The 24,827-nt window shown below is 37.1% G+C and overlaps 1 long non-coding RNA gene across 1 annotated transcript in view; it reads right to left on the bottom strand.

Moving 5' to 3' along the window:
* LOC137244923 (uncharacterized) overlaps positions 1-24,827 on the bottom strand; it is a 76,636-nt gene that overhangs the window by 24,663 nt on the left and 27,146 nt on the right. The window lies entirely within an intron of this gene.

Below are 24,827 nucleotides of genomic sequence, written 5' to 3'. Positions count from 1 at the left end.
CCCTTTTAAAATACTCAGTAACACCTTTCGTTTGATGCACATATCGTACAAACACATTCTAGAGTCACCCCTGGCCCACCCTAATGACGATATCTCGAAAAGGCGTCCACCTATAGACCTCATGCCCACTCCCTCTTAAAATGCTCAGTAAAACCTTTCGTTTGATACCCATACCGTACAAACATTCTAGAGTCACCCCTGGCCCGCCCTAATGGCGATATCTCGAAAAGGTGTCCACCTATAGACCTAATGCCCACTCCTCTTAAAATGCTCAGTAACACCTTTCATTTGATTCCCATATCGTACAAACACATTCTAGAGACACCCCTGGTCCACCTTTATGGCGATATCTCGAAACGGCGTCCACCTATGGAACTAAGGATCACTCCTTTTCAAAATACTCATTAACAGCTTTCATTTGATACCCATATCGTACAAACACATTATAGAATCACCCCTGGTCCACCTTAATGGGGACATCTCGAAAAGGCGTCCACCGATAGACCTAAGGCCCACTCCCTCTTAAAATGCTCAGTAACACCTTTCATTTGATACCCATATCGTACAAACAAATTCTAGAGTCAGCCCTGGTCTACCTTTATGGCGATATCCCTAAATGGCGTTCATCCATAGAACTATGGCCTACTCTCTCTTAAAATACTCTTTAATACCTTTCATTTGATACACATGTTATTCAACCACATTCCAGGGTTACCCCAGATTGATTTTCCTTATTTTGTCTCCATAGCTCTCAACTGAGTATGTTATGTTCGGTTACACCCGAACTTAGCCTTCCTTACTTGTTGTTTCTAAGTTCGTGTTGTTTTAGGCCCAGTTTAATTTTTAAATCGCCCATTCTACTTTATTTTCTCTTAAATGCGTGCAACATTTGGCCTTTTAATTTGCAGCAATCTGGGTCATCTCGCCGCAACACTGGCCGTTGTGTGTGTAAGTGATGAAGAGCATAAACTGAGTTTATACTTTGCATAATTAATTAGTTTACTTTTTTAAGTTTTCTGCTTGTGCTTTTATAGGTCTTTTTTATTAATTTTTATACTCAGTTGAGCAGAGCTCACAGAGTATATTAACTTTGATTGGATAACGGTTGGTTGTACAGGTATAAAGGAATCGAGATAGATATAGACTTCCATATATCAAAATCATCAGGATCGAAAAAAAATTTGATTAAGCCATGTCCGTCCGTCCGTCCGTCTGTCCGTTAACACGATAACTTGAGTAAATTTTGAGATATCTTTATGAAATTTAGTATGTAGATTCCTGGGCACTCATCTCAGATCGCTATTTAAAATGAACGATATCGGACTATAACCACGCCCACTTTTTCGATATCGAAAATTTCGAAAAACCGAAAAAGTGCGATAACTCATTACAAAAGACAGATAAAGCGACGAAACTTGGTAGATGGGTTGACGTTATGACGCAGAATAGAAAATTAGTAAGATTTTGGACAATGGGCGTGGCACCGCCCACTTTTACAAGAAGGTAATTTAAAAGTTTCGCAAGCTGTAATTTGGCAGTCGTTGAAGATATGATGATGAAATTTGGCAGGAACGTTACTACTATTACTATATATAGAATAAATAAAAATTAGCAAAATCGGACGAAGAACACGCCCACTTTTTAAAAAAAAATTTTTAAAAGTCAAATTTTAACAAAAAATTTAATATCTTTACTGTATATAAGTAAATTAAGTGAAAATTCAACTCCAGTAATGATATGATGCAACAAAATACAAAAATAAAAGAAAATTTCAAAATGGGCGTGGCTCCGCCCATTTTCATTTAGTTTGTCTAGAATACTTTTAATGCCATAATTCGAACAAAAATTTCCCAATCCGTCTTAAATTTGGTAGGGGCATAGACTCTATAACGATAACTGTTTTCTGTGAAAATGGGCGAAATCTGTGGAAGCCACGCCCAGTTTTTATACACAGTCCACCGTCTGTCCTTCCGCTCGGCCGTTAACACGATAACTTGAGCAAAAACCGATATATCTTTATTAAACTTAGTCCACGTACTTATCTGAACTCACTTTATCTTGGTATAAAAAATGGCCGAAATCCGACTATAACCCGCCCACTTTATCGATATCGAAAACTACGAAAAATGAAAAAAATGCCATAATTCTATACCAAATACGAAAAAAGGGATGAAACATGGTAATTGGATCGGTTCATTGACGCAAAATATAACTTTAGAAAAAACTTTGTAAAATGGGTGTGACACCTACCATATTAGGTAGAAGAAAATGAAAAAGTTCTACAAGGCGAAATCAACAGCCCTTGGAATCTTGGCAGGAATACTGTCCGTGGTATTGCATATATAAATAAATTAGCAGTACCCGACAGATGATTTTCTGGATCACCCTGATCCACATATCGTACAAACATTCTAGTGTCACCCGTGGTCCACCTTTATGGCGATATCTAGAAAAGGCGTCCACCTATAGAACTAAGGATTACTCCCTTTTAAAATACTCATTACCACCTTTCATTTGATATCCATATCGTACAAACACATTCTAGAGTCACCCCTGGCCCACCCTAATGGCGATATCTCGAAAAGGCGTCCACCTATAGACCTAATGCTCACTCCCTCTTAAAATGCTCAGTAACACCTTTCGTTTGATACCCATATCGTACAAACATTCTAGAGTCACCCCTGGCCCACCCTAATGGCGATATCTCGAAAAGGCGTCCACCTATAGACCTAATGCCCACTCCCTATTAAAATGCGCAGTAACACCTTTCGTTTGATACCCATATCGTACAATCACATTCTAGAGTCAACCCTGGCCCACCCCAATGGCGATATCTCGAAAAGACGTCCACCTATAGACCTAATGCCCACTCCCTCTTAAAATGCTCAGTAACACCTTTCATTTGATTCCCATATCGTACAAACACATTCTAGAGTCACCCCTGGTCCACCTTTATGGCGATATTTCGAAACGGCGTCCACCTATGGAACTAAGGATCACTCCCTTTTAAAATACTCATTAACGCCTTTCATTTGATACCCATATCGTACAAACATATTCTAGAGTCACCCCTGGTCCACCTTTATGGCGATTTCTCGAAAAGGCGTTCACCTATAGAACTAAAGCCCATTTCCTTTTAAAATACTCATTACCACCTTTCATTTGATACCCATATCGTACAAACACATTCTAGAGTCACTCTTGGCCCACCTTAATGGCGATATCTCGAAAAGGCGTCCACCGATAGACCTAAGGCCCACTCCCTCTTAAAATGCTCAGTAACACCTTTCATTTGATTTCCATATCGTACAAACAAATTCTAGAGTCAGCCCTGGTCCACCTTTATGGCGATATCCCTAAATGGCGTCCATCCATAGAACTATGGCCTACTCTCTCTTAAAATAATCTTTAATACCTTCCATTTGATACACATGTCATACAACCACATTCCAGGTTTACCCTAGGTTCATTTTCCTACATGGTTATTTTGCTTATTTTGTCTACATAGCTCTCAACTGAGTATGTAATGTTCGGTTACACCCGAACTTAGCCTTCCTTACTTGTTATTTTTCGTTTAGCCAGACTGTAGAACAATCTATCTTAATAGAGCAATATAGCTAAATAATTAGCTTACTTATTTACTTATTTGGCGCTTAACCTTTTAAACGGTTATGGCCGTCAATCAAGGTAATTTAAATCGTTTTCGCCTGGTAATTCCAACGGAGTGGGGGCCGCCGTCTTTCTCTGCTTCTGCTTTCATATGCTGGTTCCTATAAAAATAATGTCTTTCCCGGTATCTTTAATTCGCATAACATGGCTTAGCCAGCGTAGCTGCTTCTTCTTCGGTACTCGCCGTCGCCAACGTGTAAAGGTCCATAAATCTTTCGAAGAACTTTTCTCTCGAACACACCCAGAGCCGTTTCATTCGCTGTTGTCATGATCCATGCTTCTGCACCATATAGCAGGACGTGTGCGATAAGGGACTTGTTGAGCATAATTTTCATTTAGCGAGAGAGGGGTTTGCTTTTCAATTACCTACTTAGCCCAAGGTGGCATTTATTGGCAATAGTGATTCTTTACTGGATTTCAAAGACCTGATGTTGTTGCTTGTGAGAAGTGCTGGTTCCCAAATAAACGAAGTCTTTTCCTACTTCGAAATTATGGAGGCTAACAGCGACGTGGTTGCCAAGGCACAAGGTTGCTGACTCTTTGCTTCATGACAGCAGGTACTTCCTTTTTTTTCATTCACCATCAAACCCATTTTTCCGCTTCTTTTTTCAGTTTTGGATAAAAAGAACTTGCGACGCGGGTGCTCAGGTTAAGATACCAATGTCGTTAGCATGCGCTTGCATCGTCCATAACAAACCTTACGTTGCTCATCGGAATGAGTTTTGACATAAGAGCTATGAAATCTTAGACGTTTAATTTATTTCCTTCATGAGACGAACAGACTACCTGATTCCCTATCTGCGCTTCGAGGGAGATCTTAAAGCCACAATAGAGGTATATGGTTGGCGCAAGGGTGCTCAAATGGTGAACGAGGCGATACATGTGGATGAACTAGCTTAAAAGGTCGCATCCCTTGAAGCTTGCTCCGTAGACGTCTCAATTAGACTGGGCAAGATTAAGCGAAGGCGAGAGGTGCACATGATGCACCAAGCTAGAAACGCGTGGGTGTAAGCGCAAGGCTGTAAAGTGTCAAAGATTATGTGTAGGTCTTACAACCTTAGACTAACAAAGTTGATTATATCATTAAAAAGAGAGGACTGTAGATTCGTGACGGGTATTCTGACTGGATACAGCCTTCTAGCGTCTCATGCCTTTAAATTAGGCTTGGTCAGTGATAGCAGATGTAGGAAGTGCGGGTTGTAGGAGGAAACGATCGAGCACGTTCGGTGCTCGTGCCCTGCGCTTGCCAGGCTAAGATTTCAGCTATTAGGTGTGATACAGCTGTCACATCTAGAAGCAGCAAGTGGCTTAAGTCCTAGGAAGCTTCCGGTCGTTAAAACAAACTTCTGGTAACACTACGGACTCATTCAGTCTATGTGAGGTCCTCATGAACCAGACAGTTCAACCAAACCTAACCTAGGGTCCTTTATGAGGATTAAAATATTCCCGACTAATAAAGTGCACCGTATTTTGTAATAGCGGCCCATCCCCATATTTCATGTTTCTCAGTTTTTACAGTGAAATAAATATCGGCAGTAACAACAACAGATCGGGTTTATTATTCTTAAATTAACAGACATTCGGTACAGTTAATCGCAATATGGTTAATTCAATCGAGACTTTTGTCCAAAGAACAAGTTTAGTCAATTCAACAGAAGACAGTAATATTCTGTTAAAATTACAACCTCTCAATACACCAAAAATGGGGTTTCTGTTAAAAATAACTTTCGCAACTGTCAATACAAATGCATCTGCTAAATTTTTAAGGAAAAACTTACGCTCAGAAATCTCTATTATATCAACAACATTCGCTGTAATTAGCGGTCACATCGCTGCTGACGCATAAAAATTCGAGACTACGAATTACTTTCTCTTTCTAGGACTGCTTACTAGCAAAAACGAAAAATAACTCTTGTTAATAAGTGTTACTTTGTACTGAGTTGGCAATTGAAAAGTTAAATTAACTCTCGACGCTCAAAAACTATGTTCTTAAAGTCGCTCATTATAACTGGTCTGGTGTAAGGCTCGGAATCATGGAGTTAGAAAGCTCTATGAGATAGTTCAGCGAATAAAAGACTAAAGGCTTCGCTGGTTACGTCATGTTATGCGAATGCATGAAGACGCTCCGATCAAAAAAGTATTTCAGTCGACACCGCAGTATGGATGCAGAGGAAATGTCTCCCCTTTGAACTGAGTTAGGAGAGGTAGATGGATCTCCCTGGGTGTTCCTAATTGGCGTCAGTTATCGCGAAAAAAAAACATGTGGCGTGACTTGTTTTGAAACGGCCAAAATCGCTTAGGCGGTTAAGCGCTAATGAATGAAAACATTTGTCCATCAAACAATTGAACAGGAAGTTTACTAATTTTCTTTTTGAGCTAGTTTAGGATTCAGAAGACCCAATGAAACACTCGTTATTTACGTCGAATTAGACATAGCAAGGGGCGAGAGAGAAAGTTTCGATATTTTTAGAGAACAAGGTCAGCATAAATGAAAGAGTGGCTATAGTACAATGAAAGAAAGAGACAAGTAGTCTCCTGAGTATACACATAAACTTATAACCGTATACACTGGTCATTGAGATGAATCATGACGACTGGAACTATATAAGAGAATGTTGAGGTTTTCTGTGTTAGTGCCCGGTTCTAGCTAGAGTACGTCTAAGATCATAGGAATATCGGAAATTAGGACTCCAAATATTTTTGATTTTATAAATAGGTCGAGGTGATTGTAATACACTTCTGATGTAGCATTCAGTATGTTCAGACAGGTTTCATGGTATCAATATGGCCTTTCATTAGCTAATTGGGCAACGTAGGTCGCAGCCATTATACGTATCTACCTGCCCATCTACATACCTACCCATTACTCATAGAGCGCTCTCAGCTGCTGTGTATATAACGAAAACTACAAAGCGTCAGTTGTGTAGAACTTGATTTTCGTTTTCGAGTAGAGACTTTACTTCTCAATTCCTAACTTATTCCAAATAAGGACGAGTAATCCTTCGCAGAACTATTAGGCTAATCTTGTTGTTTGTGTGAATGTCGGTTTCCTTGAGAAACTCCTGTCACGAAGAAAAATTGGCGCTTTGGAGTAATTGAAAAACGCGCTTAAAATATTTAAATTCGATTTAAACAAATAATATGAAAAATTCATATCAAGTAGGTAAAACTTCCTTTTATGCGTAGTACGTAAAAAAGTTGTTACCATTTAATTGGCATAGCTACAAATGTAAATAAACTCAGAATGGCACACTTCCGTTCACATAGTCGCACGATCTCAGATAGAGCATGCATGCAGGTACCGTAAGGGCACCACATTACACGAAAACCAACAACAAAACGAGTTGCCAAGCACAAGAGAAAACAATATGAACAAGTAAGGAAGGTTAAGTTCGGGTGTAACCGAACATTACATACTCAGTTGAGAGCTATGGTGACAACATAAGGGAAAAAACCATGTAGGAAAAAGAACCGAGCGAAACCCTGGAATGTGTTTGTATGACATGTGTATCAAATGATTAATGCCTTGTATGTCAGAGTATTTTATGAGGGAGTGGGCCATAGTTCTATAAGTGGACGCCATTTAGGGATATAGCCATAAAGGTGGATCAGGGTTGACTCTAGAATGCGTTTGTACGATATGGGTATCAAATTAAAGGTATTAATGAGGGTTTTAAAAGGGAGTGGTGGTTGTTGTATAGGTGGTCGCATTTTCGAGATATCGCCATAAAGGTGGACCAGGGGTGACCCTAGAATTTGTTTGTACAATATGGGCATCAAAGGAAAGGTGTTAATGAGTATTTTAAAAGAGAGTGGGCCTTAGTTCTATAGGTGGACGCCGTTTCGAAATATCGCCACAAAGGTGGACCAGGGGTGACTCTAGAATGTGTTTGTACGATATGGGTATCAAATTAAAGGTATTAATGAGGGTTTTAAAAGGGAGTGGTGGTTGTTGTATAGGTGGTCGCATTTTCGAGATATCGCCATAAAGGTGGAGCAGGGGTGACCCTAGAATTTGTTTGTACAATATGGATATCAAAAGAAAGGTGTTAATGAGTATTTTAAAAGGGAGTAATCCTTAGTTCCATAGGTGGACGCCGTTTCGAGATATCGCCATAAAGGTGGAGCAGGGGTGACCATAGGATTTGTTTGTACAATATGGGTATCAAAAGAAAGGTGTTAATGAGTTTTTTAAAAGGGAGTAATCCTTAGTTCCATAGGTGGACGCCGTTTCGAGATATCACCATAAAGGTGGGCCAGGGGTGATTCTAGAATTCGTTTGTGCAATATGGGTATCAAACGAAAGGAGTTAATGAGTATTTTAAAAGGGAGTGGGCTTTAGTTCTATAGGTGGACGCCTTTTCGAGGTATCGCAATAAAGGTGGACCAGGGGTGACTCTAGACTTTGTTTGTGCGATATGGGTATCAAATGAAAGGTGTTAATGAGTATTTTTAAAAGGAAGTGGGCCTTCGTTCTATAGGTGTTCGCCTTTTCGAGATATCGCCATAAAGGTGGACCAGGGGTGACTATAGAATATGTTTGTACAATATGGGTATCAAATGAAAGGTGTTAATGAGTATTTTAAAAATGCGTGGGGCTTAGTTCTATAGGTGTACGCCTTTTCGAGATATCGCCATAAAGGTGGACCAGGGGTGACTATAGAATATGTTTGTACGATATGGGTATCGAATTAAAGGCATTAATGAGAGTTTTAAAAGGGAGTGGTGGTAGTTGTATATGTGAAGGCGTTTTCCAGATATCGACCAAAATGTGGACCAGGGTGACCCAGAACATTATCTGTTGGATACCGCTAATTTATTTATATATGTAATACCTGCCAAGATTTTAAGGGTTTTTTATTTCGCCCTGCAGAACTTTTTCATTTTCTTCTACATAATATGGTAGGTGTCACAACCATTTTATAAAGTTTTTTCTAAAGTTATATTTCGCGTCAATAAAACAATCCAATTACCTTACCATGTTTCATCCCTTTTTTCGTAGTTGTTATAGAATTATGGCATTTTTTTCATTTTTCGTAATTTTCGATATCAAAAAATTGGGCGTGGTCAAAGTCGGATTTCGTTCCTTTTTCATACCAAGATAAAGTGAGTTCAAGTAAGCACGTGAACTAAGTTCATTAAAGATATGTCGATTTTTGCTCAAGTTATCGTGTTAAGGGCCATGCGGAAGGACAGACGGACGACTGTGTATAAAAACTGGGCGTGGCATTAACCGATTCCGCCCATTTTCACAGAAAACAGTTAACGTCATAAAATCTATGCCCCTACCAAATTTCAAAAGGATTGGTTAATTTTTGTTCGACTTATGGCGTTAAAAGTATGCTAGACAAATTAAATGAAAAAGGGCGGAGCCACGCCCATTTTGAAATTTTCTTTTATTTTTGTATTTTGTTGCACCACATCATTACTGGAGTTGAATGTTGACATAATTTACTTATATACTGTAAAGATATTAAATTTTTTGTTAAAATTTTACTTTAAAAAAAAAAATTTTTTTAAGTGGGGGTGGTCCTTCTCCGATTTTGCTATTTTTTATTAGGCGTACATATAGTAATAGGAGTAACATCTCTGCCAAATTTCATCATGATATCTTCAACGACTGACAAATTACAGCTTGCAAAAGTTGTAAATTACCTTCTTTTAAAAGTGGGCGGTGCCACGCCCATTGTCCAAAATTTTACTAATTTTCTATTCTGCGTTATAAGTTCAGCTCATCTACCAAGTTTCATCGCTTTATCTGTCTTTTGTAATGAATTATCGCACTTTTTCGGTTTTTCGAAATTTTCGATATCGAAAAAGTGGAGTAAATTCATGGCGTGCGAAATATGATGCATTCCAATGTTGTTGTCAGCAAAACACCAAAAACGAAAAAGCAGCCAAAATATGAATTAACTGTGCCACACAATTTGCTGTATTGACCAAGAAAGACAAGATCAGCATTTGTTTTTGTTACTGTTGCTGCAATTGTTACAGCCACATACGATTGCTGTTGTTGGTTTATTTTGTTGTCATTCATGCAAACACCGTCGGCCACCGTTCGTCGTTTGGTCCGTCGCGCGAATATTGCAATTAGTATTCGATGGCAATTGTTGCTACTGTTGATATTGTTGCATTGCTGTTATTGTTGTTGTTATTGTTTGTTATGCAGCTTGCAAAATAAATAAAACAATCAAAACGAAAAACCGTAAGAAAACAAACAATACAACAATATTCGTTGACACATGGTTTTGTGTGTGCACAACAGTAACCGTTAAAATAACAGCAACAACACCAACACCTTACCACACTTTACCGGTTTATTCACAATCGACATAACGATTTCAATAGGCCTCTTGTTTATGTTTGTGCAATTTCCTTATTCCTTATGTTGTGAATATTGTTGTTATTTTGTATATATTTTGCATTGTTGCTTAAATTTTTTTTTAATACAGTTTGTGAAGCCTTTTTCGTCATGACAAACGCATTTTCGCACCCGGCATTTCTGCTGATACAAAAGAGTATTTTTTACCAAATCGGGATTTCTTGACGATGTAGAATGGATGACTGTGTAAGTTTTGAGATTCAACTGGTCGAAGGAGGCTTGATGGGGGCAAAATGCACCACAGTATTTAATATGGTCTTTGGGAGTTTCGAAACATTTTTTAGTCCTACTGAGCGAAGAAAACAACTTTTCGCTGGAGCTCAACAGCAATTAAAACCAGGGAATCTCGTGAGCTAATAATTCGGCCCAATATGCTAACAGCAAACATCAGTTTGTTTTCCTCATCAAAGTGGACAAGGAATGACTGCAATCTATTCAAATTTATATCGGTTTTAACAAAGGTACCACCCAAAAGAGCCTTCACCTACATGTAGTGTGAGCGCATCGACTGAAGTTAAGCAGGGTAACCAGTGAATCAGTTTTTCTCGCTTGTATCTGCAGTAGCAAACATCTCAAGCCCGAACTCTGTGCTAAAATTTTGGTGCACCATTCTTCTTAAACACACATAATAACTACAGAAAAAGTTGCGTTTGTAATCACCACTGGCTTATACCGAGTGCCGTAAGGTGAAGGCATCTTTAAAAACTAATGAGTAAACCCGGCTGTGTCCTTAAATACAGAGTGGCCTACAATAGTGCTCGAGAGAAAACGAAAAATTGTTCAATATCTGTTCTTAGCTTTGAGGGTCCTAAACTGCATAGTATTGATTTTCACATTCATAATCTCCATTCAGTGAAGCTCTTCCTCCTAAACTTTATAGGAATGTGTTAAAAGTCTTAAGTGATGTAGTCATGCTGCAATTGTGGGCCGCCATTTTATGCAGGTAGAGTGCTTGTCAAATGAACTCAAAATGCCAGATGGTAGTAGATCGATGAGCCCTCCAGTTATTCTTAAAGCTTGTCATCAAAAAATTCGAAGTTGTAATAAAACAAGTTCGTAAATCAGTTTGAAGAGAACAGAGCTAGTTTTTTTTTTCACTACTGGGACGATAACATCAAGATGAGATGGATAAAGGAATAGGGAATTTGTTATTTTATTTACTAAGAATTAAGTGTTTCTAATACTAGACTGTTGACACCTATGTTGAACTGGTCAGCATAAAGCCAGAAGAATCTACTGGGATCCGTATGCCTTAGCGGACCAAGGATATTTACGCGGTAAAGCATACCTGCGAAGGTTTTATGAGTCCAAAAAATTATTCCCGCTGCAGTTGGCCAATGGCAGATAGTGCTGGTACGGGGCACACCGCATTCAAATCATTAACACTTCGCGAAGTATTTTTGCTGTAACAACAATAATGGCACAATTGTGGGATCAGTTTGCCAGCAGAAATAAAGGCGACTGTGGCCCAAGCTCTTAGCATGGCGTTACAAATTATTAACTCAATGGATCTAAATGGCATAATAGAAGTATATCAACGATTTGCATGTGCATGTTGATATCCTCTACAGTCTTAAAACAAAAACTTGCTTTATTTGCCTTTGGAAAAATGGTAAAAAATGGGCACGATGTGAGCCTTAGCTCAGACCCGACTTCTCAAATGTACGGTGACTAGATGAAATTACATATGAAGTAATAGCGGAAATCTTTGTAACACCTACGGGTACTTCTATAGATACAAGTCTTCCGTATTAAGCTAGCGTTTTCAATACAGGAGGAGTACATAGAAATAAAATGGGCCATTGCTATCTCTTAGCACTCAATTCCCTAAAAAAGTTACCTTTGGTGCTGAGTTGTTGAAGTTGAAATTGCGATATTAAAAAAGTGTGTAGCATTTATCCTGAAAATATTTGAATCTTCGTTTTCGAAAGCCTCTCAGAGCTGAATGAGATCAAGTTTAGGGAGCTTGAATGTTCCATAAACATTTGCATGTAAATCAGTCATACCCACTTTCTGGCTCATGCACTGCCTTCCACAAAGAGGTCCATGCCATATACAGAGCAACCAGACTAATCCAGGACAGTACAGCCTATGGAAGCAACTATCTATCTTTGTCGACAACCAGGCCGCTATAAATGATTTAGAATCCAAGCTTGTTTCTATAAAGCATCTCAACGTCTTTCTTTGCTAGGTCCCTGGTACCAACAATATTGAAGGGAATGAATTCGCAGATGAGATTGCCAGGAAAGGACATATATGAGGTAGATAAATTGTTACGAAAACCACTATGTTATCTACTGAGAAATATCGATGATTATGAGATGAGGGCAACGGACCTGCAGTGGACAAACAGTGATGATTGCTATGTCTCAAGTTCCAGGCAGTAAAGTCAATCGAATTTCACTTTAATTAGTAAGACAACTGAACCGGGTCGAAACAAAATTCGCAAAGCACCGCAGCTGCATTACAGCTTATCCTGAGAGTATCTCGAAAAAAGACTTGTGTTTTACCTCTCTAGATTGAATTTGCCGGCTCGTAAGCACCTTAAATAAACGGAACTTTTCCCACACTGCCTTTGTTTTTTCAAAAACAAGCGAAATTGCTTTTGTTACAACTTTGTTATTTGACGTCCCACTTTTAAACTTGATATATCCTTGTTTTGGAGCTCATAAGCTCTATATTTCCTTCGAATGCTGTCTAGAGGGGACTCACTAGCGCGCAGGGCATACATAAATTCTGGACAAGTAAGAGTTTAACTTCTTACAGTACCCAGAACGACGATAGTTCAGAGTGACTCGTGTCACCCTTTGTAGTATAGGTTGAAAAATGTGGTTTGTGAAAATTGAGCAAAAGCTATCTGTTCAACCTTTCATTATGCTCTTTTATATTGAGCTCTTTTGCATAACAATGTAGATGGTGCTCAAGCGACTGAAACCTTACAGGGGAAATAAAAATATGTCTTCTCAACACCAATAATGATACATCAATTTTAAAAATCTAATGTAAAATAACCCAGTTACTATAAATTACTAGGCTGAGGAAATGCTATGCTCCGAAAAACATTTCAAGTTAAATTGTTGTTCTGCTTTTTGAATCTCTTTTATTTCCGTTTCGCTAATGGCCAGTCTTAGAGAAATCAATATGTATTATATACTTATTCACTATCGCTTTACTTTTACCAGGAGTGTTCGTCAGTCTGCTTAACAGGAAAGTTATAATGAACCACAACAAAAAGTTACAACATTGAAACTATAAAGATCCCAAAATCGGAGCTGGTTCGCAGAGTGATCCTTTAAGTGATCATCGCATAAGTGAGCATGAATTCAATAGACACCATTCTAATAGTCTAAGTCCTAAGTAATCGAAGCTCTTCAACAGCACTTGCTAAAGCATTGTTCCTTCAATTCACCTCCCCTTATTTCATTTATGGTGCCTTTTGGTTTTGTAACAAATCACAACCACCTCAACCAAAAACTCCAACAGCCTACCACATTGAGTTAAGGTATTTTACACCAATTGCCACAATGTTGTAAGCGTGAAGTACTAGACTTGCATGTGTGTCAGTATGTGAGTTGAGTGAGTGCAACATAGAGTCACTTTTGTAGCTGCCTTACATACGTTTTGGCCAATGGCTGAAACAGATGAAGTAAAAAGCAAAACAAAAGAAATTGCTATTTAAAAAAAATTGTATAAAAAATTTTTTACAAAAAAAGGTGTTTGCATTATTGACAGTGCAACAATGCATTACAACGACGAGTGTGGCATGCATGTCGCTTGTAAGCTTTAAACAAATGGCAGCCGGCAAGTGGCAAGTTGTCAGCAAGTAGAAATAAATTAGGGGGACTAATGAAAGCATATAAACTTATAAGGTGTAAAATTATATCCATTTACACACGCTGTTATATGAACGCACCTAGAAATACTTTTGATAAACTTGATTGTTTATCAGCTGTATTATTGCCAAACAAAATTTTTTTGATTGCTATACAAATTAAAAAATGTCAATATTAAGTGAAAAATCAAAACTAAAACGCCTTTACTTGCTGATGTTGGAGATTTCTGATGAAAATGCCTGCTGTAATGTCTGCAAGGTTACATTCCTTTGAGATTACCGCGTTTACATAATGAAATGTGCGCGTAAATTTATAAAAATTGTGTAAATGGTTTTTCATACAAAATTTGACAGCTCGTTTACGCACTAGATAAATTTATACGTTTACACACTTTATAAGGCATTTATACGGTTACATGAGTCCCCCTATTGACTTGTTATGTTCGAGAGAGACAGAGAGAGGCGTAATGCAATACGTTTTAATGCTAACGTGCTAATGAAAGATGTGAGGTGTATGCTAAAGGTGAATGTGAAACCCTTTTGGTACGTCATGGTGATTTGGTGACTTTTTTGTCTTATTTTTATCATTTATCATGATGGGAGGAAAAATTTTAAACTACCTTTCATGATTTTGTGTATTCAACTGATTTCTCTTTTACAAGACTAAAAAGTAGGATTTTGGTCTATCAATTAACTGATAACGGGTCATTCCAGAAAATACGACACGGATAAAAAGAAACACTGTACGTAATTTGTTGTCTTTAAACGCATGAAAAATGTCAAGCAACCATACAAGTTCCCTGGGAATCCCCTAGGAATCCTATTGTAACGATTTTAGTGCAACTCCGCTTATTTGCAACCTTCTTCTAACGTTCGAATCACTAAACTGTTAAATAAATAACTCTAATATTCAATAATGCAAAATGGCCTTTATTAAAGTACTTCACAATAACACTTCTACTTCTCGACAGATAGCGTGCTTAAATCAAACTGGTTACTTTCAGCTTTACCTCCTTCTGTACTCTGTGATGTCGAGTTGGCATACTTCTAAGCGTTTCTATTTCTAGAATTTACTACTCTTTTACCAGCTATAAATTTCTCAGCTATAACTGCAGATGCGCAACTATTTTAGCTTCTCGCATAGCCCATGCTCGTGTATAAGTGAGTGATACTTCCACAGATAATTGCCTACTCTTGGGAGTATCTCAAATATATGCATGCGTTTGTGCGTTGTTCTCCGCTGCTTGTATGGGCATATGTATAGACATAATGATTGAGTTGTTGATGTGCATACAAGTCACTACTTAGTATTGGCTTAGAGATGATAGTATACCTTAGTGTTGCTAATATTCGTCACACTGTTTTAGTAATTTTGTTACGAGTGATTTCGAAGTCTCACTTTCTCCTAGAAAGTGGTAATATTTTGTTTGTAAGTGAGACACCTAAGTTGCACATTTCATTAGCTTTGCATTGCATCAGTACCTATTCGCCATTAAGTGCTACAATTTCCAAACTTCTATAATTACTAGTTAAAGAAAAATTACTTGAAGTTTTAGTTACGGTCGAGTCGTAATGGCCCATCCGTCACTATGTGATACCTCTTATAAAAAACCTTACGTGTGTACACCACTAAGTCATACCATGACCCAAACTGTGGCTTGGAGTATACAAATAAAATATGGTATGCCATAAATGAAGGTTCGTAGGATGAATTGTATGTGGAATGAGTTGTTTATGTGATGAGTTATTTATGCGATGAGTTGTACGTGAAACGAATTGTTCTTGGAATGAATTGTTCATAAGATTGGGCCCCGAGTTTCCAAGCTCAGACACGGGACAAGATAGTCCTTTCAGCCTGTATTATATTGCACATTAAAAGGCTATTTCGAGTTTCTTGAGAAGAGCTTCGGCGAATTCCTATAGGTTTCTTGGATAACAAATAAACAACCTTTCGATAACAAATCGATTCGTTTTTGGTAACACATTAACAACTGTCCGATAACAAAGCGATAAGAACTAAATGACAGTTTGATAACAAATCGATAAATTTTCGATAACAAATCAATAACGACAACAAATTATTTGCGATAACACGGCGGTATCAAATCGATAATTTTTCAAAAAAATCGAAATGATTTTGATAACATATCGATTACCTCTCGTTAAATAATTAAGAACTTTTCGATAACAAGTCGATAGTTTTTCGACAACAAGTCAATTATTTTTTTAAATATACTAATTTTCTATAATCTTTTGATAACAAATCGATAGCATTTCGATAAATAATCCATAACGTAACTATTATAAATCGATAACTCATCAATCAAAGCCGATAACTCATCGTAAACTATTGTTATCAATAAGCTAACAAATACGCATAAGTGGGTTTACTATAGTTTTTCTAGCTCAATGACTGACTAAGGTGAAATTTTATCAGAACAAGTATTGACGGGACTTTGTACCTTTCATGACTGGAGCTAAGAAATAATTTTATCCGATTCGTTATATTTGAGTAATCGGCTGTATAAGATGTTTAACATATACAGAAGAGAGGTACATGGCGGTTTGTCATCTCCTAGTAGAAAAGGTTAGCCACATCCCTCAATTGTGGCAAACATACTTTCAAATGAATAAGAATATTGACAGTTGTCAAACAAAACATAAAAATTAATTACAGAACTACTAAGCAACATCTTCGATAAATATAAAAATATATAGTATATATATAATCCTCACAGAAATTTTGACGTTTCGTATTGTCTGCATGAAACAGCTATGACCATGAATCACTTATCTAAACAATGTACATGTGTCGTATACGTAATAATTTGATGAAACTTGAAGCTTTTACCCGTTGAAATGAGGCAGAAATGAAGTTAGGCTCCTTATCTTAGCAATCGGTTTGTATGGGAAATATGCTATATATACGATCGATCTCTACAACAATCGATCAGGCAACGATGTTTGCCCTATACGTAAGCATTTGGTGAAATTCAATCCGATAAATTGAGGAAGATATGACAAAAAAAACCTCTTTTCTGAAAAATCGTTTGTATGGGGTCCAAACCGGTCGGTTTCGAAAATTGCCTAATTTGACATCAAAACTTACCCGCTGACCAAATTTCATCAATATATCTCAAAAATTGAGGAAACAGTTTGCGTTTTAACACACAGATGGACAGACGGGCATAGCTATAACAACTGAGGTCGTCATCCTGATAATTTCGAAATACTTATTGGTATCTGTTTCTTCTCGTTCAAGAACTTCACATCAAAAACTAAAAACTCCATGTGACGTAAGAATGTGATAGTTGGTAGCCACGTTGGTACCAACAGTACTCGGAGGGAGTGCTATTCACTGAAGGGGTATAGCGTTAAAGTCCATGTTTGTAAAGAATATTAATAATAAGCTCAGTCCAAGTGCTTTCACTGGTGCCTAAGATAGCCTTTTTGTTATTAACCTCCATAACAAAATTTTCTTTGATAAATCCAATACGAATAATGCATGTAATTGATTTTAAAATATTTCTACAGCGCCTCAATTCCTATGATAAATAAATAATTGTTTATTATTAATTATTTTCACTGCTAAATGCATTGCTTATCTGACACACTTCTTGAACTTTTCACGCCCAGGAATTTTTTCAATTCCACAGCTTAAATACAATCGATATTCTATTAATCACTTGTTAGTTAGTCAGCCAAGACCAGCTGAGCCAAAGGCAGCAATAATAGATCTAACAATAATAGTAAAGTGCGCCGGGTGCAAGTGCTACTGCTTAGTAAGAGAAGAAGCACGATACAACAGTAAAGAGCAATTAGTGCTAGCTGCAAGCGGTTGTGTGTTTGTGTTGGCATGCCTTCAAATTCTATTAATTTTTTGGTTAGGTATTTGGAAAACTTGTAAAGCATTTACCAAAGTGCTGAAAGATGCCGGAGCCGATGAGCTATGGAAAAAATTTAATAAACGGGGAAAGGAAAATAAAAAGAAATATATATAAACTAGGTGAACTATAAATTAAGCGAAACAATGTATTAGAAAGTATAAACAATTTAGGGTCATATAATTCGCTGCAATGCTAGAATATTGTAATAGTTCTTTGTACAAGCATTAGGGTATGTAATTTTTATTCTATTTTGCAGCGGACAGAAAAATAGCCAAAACAAATTTTATCAAATTTTTTATTGTCGATACTCTAAGAAAAATTACATGAGTTTTGTGACTAAAACTACTCAAACAAATCTTAAACACATTTGCGAAAAAATTCGAAGAAATTTTAGGAAAATTTCAAACTTTTTATTTGGAATTTTTTAATTTTTTATAATATGCAGTTTTGTAGCCCAGTCAATTTTAATCTGACAAATATAAGTAATAGGTCTCCCAAAATTCGCATTGATTTTTAAAAATCTTTTTTGGGAAGGGTGTTTTTGATTTTGCTCCACATAAAGAATAAAAAAAAAAATTGTAAAAATAAAATGCGAATTTGGCAAACCCATAACTTGCACTTTATTGTACTGAAACTGAAGGCACTATAAAACTGCATACTCAAAAATATTTAGAGAATTCCAAACAAAAAGTACGAAATTTTAGTAAACTTTCTCGAAAATTGTATGGAAGTTTTTTTTTTTTAATTTCCAAAATAAAAAGTATGTATGTATTGTGTTTGATGAAAGTAACCATTTCTATTTTTCTCTTTGCTTCTGTAACAAAGAAGAGGACATAAAATTGGCCGAGCCTAATGTATATATTGATGTACTGGAATTTGCACCAATATGAACTTCCTAATTAATTGCTTAAAATTCAACCGCTTGCCAGTTCATATATATTAAAATTATATCGCAATTCTAACAAGCTAACTTTGGTACAATGTTGCAACAATTTTATAGTTAAACTGCCGCACGCTCAACAGATCTCCTCAGGTCAGTTCGGCAGCAGCCACTGTACAGCAGCTATGTAGTGGAGTCTATTTGTATTTGCTGTGAGCATTTTAACGATCGAAATGAGAAATATACTTTGTAGTTGATCGATTATGGATTGTCCGGCTCACAGTTTGAAGAAGTTCACTTCCAGATCTCCAGCAGCGTCTCGATCATTGGTACATATTTTACTACTTCTTCATTGTCAATTACTGACTTATAAGAGAGTATGTTGTTCTTGTTGGCATGGAGGAAATTGATTTACATCATTGAAAAATACCAATTGTTATCCACATACTTAAACTGTTTCGCTGAATGGCATTTAAGTGGTTAATAATTGCTTTACAATAGTATAAGGATGAGAGGTTAACAAGAACGTTGTCAAGTTAGGATGGCTATGTAAACATACCTTCAGATTTTTACATTAGGGTGGTCCATCAAAGAAAGGTGGTATAAAAATAAAAATGTTGGCCGACTGAAGCAGCTTAAGGCATGCCAACATTCAGATTAACTTATGAAGACTAGAAGAATTACAACTATTATTTTTTTATATACTATTACGGTATACAACAGACATTATACTGCCCGAAAAAGTGTTTCTCCCTACCCCATCTTCAATCCTATACTGTTCTATTTTCTCTTCCATTTCTCTGTCTATTTCTTGTGTATTATTTCATTAATCCCCATTCACTTCTCCTTCTACTTTTTACTCCTACTCCCACTCCAGCTACCACCCCCTTCCACTATAACTCCCATTTCTACTCCAATCCCTCCCCCATACCCCCACCCACTTCATCTTCCACTGTCACCCTTACTTCCACTTCTACTCCTACTAACTTCCCCTTCCATCTCAGTTTCCTTATATATGGAATCTTTACACCAAATATGCGATCCCGGCTTCAAAAAACTGTGGAGGACTAACATTTTTATATCTTTCATGAAAATTAAATGGTATATTAACTTTGGCACGAATCTCAAAATTGTAAGTTCTTAAAGGAAAATAGACAGACCCACCATTAAGTATATCGAAATAATCAGGATGAAGAGCTGAGTTGATTTAGCCACGTCCGTCTGTCCGTCTGTTTATTTGTATGCAAAATAGTCCCTCAATTTTTGAGATATCTTGATAAAATTTGGTGACCGGGTGTATTTAGGTGTCCGCTTGAACATTTGTCGGAACCGTCGGGATCGGACCACTATAGCATATATCCTCCATATAACCGATTTTTCAGAAAATATTCATATCTTCCTCAATTTATCAGATTGAAGCTTCAAACATCGCCATATGCTTTCGTATATTGCACGTATTGTTGGCTGAAAAAATTGATGAGATCGGTTTATATATAGTATATGTCCCCCACAACCGATTGCTCAACAGCTAGAAGCTTCAAACTACACCCAATGTTCACGCATATAGCATATACTGTTGTCTGAAAAAATCATAAAGATCGGTTGTATATATAGTATATATCTCATACAACCGATTGTTCAGATAAGAAACTTTTGCAATTTCTACCTCATTTTACACATAAACTTCATTTTTGCCCCTTTTTTACAGCTAGAAGCTTCAAATTTCATCAAATTTCATCAAATACTTACGTTTACGTCATATATTGTTGAAATACGTAATTCGTAAGTTTTTACATGCAGACCACAAAAAACGTGAAACTTTGCATCCTAACACAAATTACCCACCTATTTTATATTTATCTTAAAAATCATATAGGTATGTACAACTGTTAACTATATATTTCTTATCTTATAAAAAAAAAATAAATAAATGTAAGGCGCGATAACCTCCGAAGAGATCTAAGGCCGAGCTTCTCTTCCAATTTGCGTCGTGCTCCTCTTGATTTTCCCTACAAATTGGCCGGACGGGACCTACATGTTTTATGCCGACTTCGAACGGCATCTGCAAGGCAGATGAGTTTTCACTGAGAGCTTTTCATGGCAGAAATACACCCGGAGAGCTTCCCAAACACCGAGGGGCGACCCCGCTAAGAAAATTTTTTCTAATTGAAAAACCTTATTTCTAAAATTTTGATGTTGCTTTGCCCGAGGTGTGAACCAAGGGCATACGATGTTGTAGGCGGAGCACGCTACCATCACACCACGGTGGCCGCCGTATTTCTTATCTTATACAGCCGATTATTTGGAGATTACGAATGGGATAAGATTATTGTTCAGCCCCATTCGTGAAAGGTATGAAGTCTTCGGCACAGCCGAAGACAGTCCCTTTCTTGCTTGTTTCCAAATGGGAATGTGACACCGCCTACTTTTCAAAAATTCTATTCAGTTCAATATATATTAGGGACCGAAATGATTGGTAAAACGAATTTATATTGGCTATGGCATGGGCGTTAATTTTACTATAAAATGAAGATTTTTTTAGTAGGTCATGAAAAAAACCTTAAAAATCAAAGTTGAAAAAAGTCAAAAAAATTAAATTTCTCAGGCTCGAAAATTTTTTTTTGGGTATGCGTAGTGGAACTTTTTTTCCTGAGCCCAAATCCTATCCAAAAATTGATGGCGCGATACTTTCGTCCATACAAATCGACCCACCTCAATACATATGTTATGTACACATATTTATTTCAGTACTACCAACTCAAAGGGTTAGCTCAAAAAATCTACTATAGAACACAAAACGAACAGAACTCCTATACGAATCGGAAATTGATCCAGACAAATATAAGGATCACAACGTTGCTGTTGCATTTGCATGTTAAATTTCTATCCGTATCTGGTTCACGTGTCATTGGAACGTTACTGATACTTCTTTTTTGAAATATTTTCAAGCAATAAAAACAAAAAAAAGATAGAACACAATAGTTGACCTCAAACAATTTACTTACTGGAAATTTGACGCCCTTATAGATGACTAAAGACATTTTGAACCGCAACCGCACGGAATATAAATTTTAATACCTAAACTAAAAAAAAAAGTAATGAAGCTCAACAAAAACGATTTTCACACAATCAAAACTTTCCAATTGACAATAAAAATGCAACGACGATGCAACAACAACCAAAACAAACCAAATCTGGCTGCCGATAAAAAGCAAATGCAATTTAAATCAACTACAACGCAATGGTGAATCCCAAAAATGGCAACACATTTTTAAATTTATTTCTTAAGCATAAGTAAGGTGAGCGAGTGTTTGCTTAAGCTAAGATATACATACTAAACTTTGTTTAAGCTTTCTAACGCTTACACTGACAGAAGTTAGAGTGCCAGAAATGGCCAAGAACAGGCAGGTTTGGACACCATAGATATTTGGTGCCACAGATGTGGATGAGATGCATGTGCGCCTGTGTATCTGTGTGTGTGTGTGTGTGTGTGTGTGTGTGTGTTGCATGTGTACATTTTTGCGGTCGAGCAAAGAAAGAGTAACGGTGCTTAAACTTAACGGTCAATCGTAAATCAAGATTACCTTTAGAGTGAAATGTGAATGTTGTTACCTAATAATAAAATCAACAACAATGCCACTTGAAACAACAATAATAAACGGCATTTAAATAAAACCAAAAAAGAAATACAAAAAAACAAAAATACATAAAACGTTACAAGCTCAAAAACAAGTAGAGAAAGAACAAATTTCATGTGAACCAAAGCGTAGTAATATCTATAGAGAAGCCATCAAAAAACACAACAACAATAAAAATTACCTATAAAAAGCGATGTGGAGATTCTGAAAGTAAAACAAAACTAACTTTAAATCCAAATAACGAAAAACAAAAAGTTTCGTCAGATAAGCAAAAATAACAAAAATCAATATAAAACTTTGCTCCGCATGTGGTACAACTAAATTAATAGCAACGCTGATTTGCTCCCGAAAATAAACACATAATAAAATCAAAAAACAATAAAAAAATTAAAAAACCACAACTGTAAAGCATTCCCAGCTTCTTCACGATAAACACAAGATACCGCTACTAATCAAAGATCTTACGATAAACAAAAGATTGAAGTACCAACAAAGCATACCGCATTAAAAAAAATTGAACATTCACGTGTTAAAAAACTAAACAAAAGAAAGCTACCAAAGACACGGGCGTAGGAATATAACACATACAAATTAAAGTTCATCTAAAGTTTAAAAGAAATGGCACACGCCTTTATAGTTTATATGAACTAACATATCTGCATATCCCAAATCTCAAAATCCAAAGCGAGTATCTAACTAGTTTGAGCAGCTCACTTGCACACTTTTAGGTCTTTTGTGATACCATACTAACGAGCATTCACACTGCTTTGCTATCATTGAGTGAATCTCTGCGTAGCACCGATATACTTCGAAATGGCGCAGGCATCGATTCTCTACCCAGACAAGCATGAAGTGATTGGGTGATGCCATCTTTCTTTTTTCTTCTTTGGGAGTGAAATCTTCACCTTCTGCCGTGCAGAGGTAGGCTGCAGTCTGAATAATCGAAGAATATTACTGGGGGTATTGTTGACCGAGACAATGGTATTGATTGGAATCTAGTGCATTCCAACAGCGTTAACTAGGTCCTGTCTTACAAGATGCTGGCCGTAATCGTATGCATTCAGGCAGCAATTATTTTGTGGGTCAGGCTTTAATCTGATTGGAATCTAGTGCATTCTGAGCAGAGTCCCATTTATTCTGCTGGTAAAAGTGGTTATTATTACTTTTACGTATTTTATCTTCTCTTAAATTTTTATGAAATTCACTTTATTGTTAGACATAACATTGTTGATTGTTATATTGTTGTATATTCGATGTTGTTATATTTTAACTTTTGACTTGCATTAATTTTTGTATCATTGGTGTCGACCCGTTTATGTTTGTTGTCGACTCGAAAAAATTGAAAAATTTCAATATCCATGCAACTAATACAGTTAAGGTTGTCCAGAATACTGAACCGCGTTATTAGCCCGTCAACGCTTCAATCATCATTGTGAGATTTGATCCTCTGTGAAGCTAGGGCTTGCTTAGCTGTCACGAAGCCCATCATTTACGAAGCAGATTGCAGGTGGTAGGCTGTACCAAAGTCCCTGATAGCATTCAGTTCCAGTTCACATGTATAAGCTCGGTCTAAGAGATCTGCCTGGCACTTAAATAATCTTTATTTCGAATTAGTTTGTTATCATAGCGGGTAATTCGAGGCACTATCCGAATACACTCAATAGCACGGTTCAAGAGCTCAGTGCGTGACTGTCCAATTTTATATTAAACACATGATGCACTGGGTGGAATCCTGTCCACCCCATTCTTGAAAGCGCCGAATTCCACTTAGAAGAAGCTGCAGTGTGCTCCTTCCAATCTCTTTTCAAGCTCCAACTCATCTGTAAACAAGCTGTAACAAGATCGATGGTATATTATTTGTTAAGTTGACAACTGTAGGAAAACCTGTGTTGCTAGGGACGAAGTCGAAGCTAGTAATATTACTGGAGTGCTGATTGTAACATTTATATATTTGTTGACAATTGGGTTGGAGAAGCTAAAAGTTGCGACTTGGAAGAGTCAGGCGACACAGCCTATTAAATCTCCCCCTATCTGTCTTTTTTTTTGCCAGATTAGCTTTTGCTTCAAATCTCACTATGCCTCTTCTTTTTCTTTTTCTTCCTTTCCTCTTCCCTAAGCTACCTTTTCATATATCTTCGCCATGCCTCTTGTTCTTTGCTTGCATTCCTCCTCATTGGTCCCTTCCACCATCCTTTTAACAACCCTCTTAATTTCTAACCGCTCTTGTGCTCCTTTCCTATGGACAGCGGAGTGCTGCTGGATGGATGGTGAGCTGTAGCAGTTGTAAACATGACGAAAAGCGGGAAACATAATGGTGTATTTTTGTGAGCGCACTCATGGGGTTCCTGATACAGCGTACGTATTTCAATGAGAGATCTTTGATATCCTGGATGTGTATAAAGAAATAGGAAGAATCATGATCACGGATAGTACCAGTAATGTGGTAGCCATTTTTCCAGATATCTAGCGGACTCTTGAGGCTCTCAAATCAGCTACGATAACTTTGAGTGTAGTTATTCGCCTAACGAATGAGACATGG

The sequence above is a fragment of the Eurosta solidaginis genome, chromosome 1, assembly GCF_040869045.1.
Source record: "Eurosta solidaginis isolate ZX-2024a chromosome 1, ASM4086904v1, whole genome shotgun sequence".
Taxonomy (NCBI): domain Eukaryota; kingdom Metazoa; phylum Arthropoda; class Insecta; order Diptera; family Tephritidae; genus Eurosta; species Eurosta solidaginis.
This window is presented reverse-complemented; position numbering and strand designations above follow the sequence as displayed.